Below are 3,480 nucleotides of genomic sequence, written 5' to 3' on the forward strand. Positions count from 1 at the left end.
CGTTTTAATGATAAATATTAATTATAAAAAAAGCCCGGGTAAGAAATATTTTTTTTTCTACTGGTTTACAATAATTTCAGGCTTTAGGTTTTATGAGATCTTAGGACTTTCGAGCTTTATAAACGACATGGCGTTGAGAATTGTCAGGAGACGGCATATGCCATGACGTAGTTTAAGTTAATTGTTTTCCTCGCCATCGACATATTATCGTGCTCAAAACATTGCGAAAAAGACGTTTTATAACGTCTGATGATGGTTAGGAAATTTGAATTACAATCTCCGTCGTTACACACAGTCACTTCACACAAAAAAGTAATTTGCACATTTATTCCAAAAAGAAAAGGGTTTAGGTGTTGAATATGATACACCTGTTTCCTAACCGTATTCCTGGTGCACGATAGGACACAGCCAGTACCTTATTGACGTGACAACGTCTAATAAATCGATGAACGCCGGCTGCACGCACGAAAATGCGTCCCGTTACGCACATTGTCCCGTTACGCTCATCGTACGCTTGCGCCGCATCTATCTCTTTTCCACTCGATTCGAACAACCATCGATTTGACTTTTTCGAAGCACATTAAACTTGAAAAACTCCCTTTCGTTTCCTACTTTTCCTATCATCGTCCTATCCTTAACAGAATAACACAGTTTGGAAGAAGTTAAATAGCAAACATGTATAAAAGTTATAGTTAAAATAATGTGTTCGTTTAAGTAATAAACATATATGAAAAAATGAGTGCAAATAAAAGTAAATTTATGAATTAAATTGTAGAATTCATTTCACTTCTTACTGTAGCCATACAAAATAGTAATAATTCAATTAAAATGATTCAATTTTATTCATAAAAGTATGCAATAATTTCATCAATGTTTTGTTATGACGTTGTCATGTTAAACTATCGTCCGTAAACCGCCTTTAAACAGAGCTCGCTTTTCGTTGTTTTCGTACAGATGGCGGACCCGCGTCTGACGCCACTTAACTACGAACTACGTGACGCGATCACCCCCGTGTCAAACTTCTAACATTTTTACGATATTACAGAAACAAGATATTCGATTTTAATTCGAGGCCTGAAAGTTTATTTTTTTTTAACCTAACTAAAACTAAGTTATTTTGGAGGGGTTCGGGTTAGGGAGGGTTCTAGGTGCGTCTCAGGCCGAAGCCTATACGCCTAGTCATGCTGGGATTAGCCATGCAGGGAGAGGGTCGCATGCATCATGTGCTAGGAGGGGATTGGCCAGCCATGGCAACGATTGGCGCCATGACTAACTCCCCTCACTCTTAAATCTAGACTATAACTAGAGACAGGTTGGGCCCAGGTAAAACCTGCATAGACACAGGGAAAACCCTGGGCACATTCCTGCGGGATGCAAATTGGCATGCATTACGTGTAGGAATTTACAGGATACAGAGGATGGTCCGGATGAAGTGGACAGAGTTGAAAAGAGTCTACCATGCGGGGTCTGTCAGAGTAGTGGTTATACTGCGCGGTCAATATGCTGAAAGTAGAATGAGAGACAGAGTTTTCCGACAATACCCGAAGATTCACGAGGGGCCAGTCCCACCGTCTCTCAGGCTTTTAAGGTTTACCATTTTAAACAATACATTGAACAAATACATAAATTGCGGGCCAAGAAAACGTACGTTTTGCGAACAGATTTCAAACGCTCATCTAATAATTATTCGCAGTATTTGATTATATTTTTATTTACTTTTTTTCACAATAGAAACATTTTCATTAACTTTCTAGGTGTTCTGTACCAAATTTTTTACTCTTCTTCATATTTCTATTTTAAGAGTTGTATGTCAAAAATCGGCTGACTTCGAATAGTATACTTAGAAAAATAAGAAAAACACAAATTTTACTACAGAAATTTACAAGAAGAATATTTTTTTTTTTTTTAGCTAATAGATATAATTGACATACTAAGAAACAGTGCGGAAATGCCTTGAAAAGAAAAATAAAGAAGCAACGGGAAGTTACGTGTTACTGTAGGAATTTGCAGTTGCAACATAGCCAACTCGTGAGAAGCCGATCTAGTAGAATGCAGGGTCATAAAAGAAGGCCTTTCTTTTATAATACCCACAAAACGTCATGAATTCATTTTGATAAATGGTGCTTCGTTTTAAATAGAAAAAAAATGGAGACGGGATTTCTCGCACAACGTTTAGTTTTTTCCGTGTATTCTGCAAGAGTGCGGTATCTTTCTTCCCTCTTGATTTATTAGCTACACGAAGAAAGAGAATTCTGTCCGCAATGGTTAAAAATAATAGCTGCGATACGGAAAAATATGAGTTACATTAACAACAATTTTCATAGTTATTTCACTCGAGAAGATTGTCATTAGCCAATTCCGGTTTTGAAATCCGACAACATCACATAGGGAAATATATTTCCAGGAATTTCGAGTGGCTTAAAAATTGTACAACATTTAAATACAGCGTGTTTTTTTGTTTTTGTATTAATTTTTTTAATACATTAAACAAAATATTCTACGTCAACAATGTGAAAGTGAAAAATTTTATGTTAAAAGGAGTTTTGAACAAAACGTACTATGCATTATATGGTTAAAATTATAAACATTTTGCGCGTGGTGAGATCCAAGGATTATTGTTTGACAACATTTCACTTGTTTATTTTATAAATAAAATTATTATTTTTCCGAAGATAATAATAATTATATTCGTTATGAATTATAAAAACAATAGTTTTGCATATATTGTATTATTGGGTTATTACTTTTTTTTTCAATTTAAATTAAAGTATAATTTTTATAGATTTAATTCTATTTATAATTTTATGTTTATATAAAAAAAGAACAGCTCAAACATGGTTTATTAGCTACGTGCCTCCACATACTGTAGTTTCCGACGATGTTATCAAGCAACTATCAGCAGACGCTCAGCAGTTCACATACAGAAGCAAGAAGAAAAATGTCTATTACAGCGCCCTCTGGCGTGTTAACACCTTGACACATATCTAAGAACCATCGCCGATGAATACGAATGAATGATGATACGACTCAATGAATGAAAACCGTATCTAAATCGGTCAAGCCGTTTTGGAGATACATAAATGGGAACGTTCGTTTTTTGCACTCACAAACAACCTCTCACCCTAAACGCATAGGCCTACACCTTCTCCGTTCCATTGTGGGTAAAAATCGGTGGCACATTACATATATTGTTTATGTTGCTTTTTAAAAATAATTTCTGTGGTTTTAAAATTTTTATAACTTTTTAAATAAAAAAATATTTTACTGGAGTTTTCGAATTGTTTTATTAATAAATTTATATAAAAAAATTACAAAAAAAATATTATAATTTTTTTTGTTTCGAAAACTTTTCGCGGACACTGTGCCGCGCTATAAAGACAGCGGATTGTAAACTTTTAATGTCTAAGAACTCAGACCTCCATACATAAGAAATTTACTAAAATTTTCAACATTTATTTCTGTCCATCCCTCGCACCTGTC

Source organism: Bacillus rossius, chromosome 1 (genome assembly GCF_032445375.1).
Source record: "Bacillus rossius redtenbacheri isolate Brsri chromosome 1, Brsri_v3, whole genome shotgun sequence".
Classification (NCBI taxonomy): Eukaryota; Metazoa; Arthropoda; class Insecta; order Phasmatodea; family Bacillidae; genus Bacillus; species Bacillus rossius.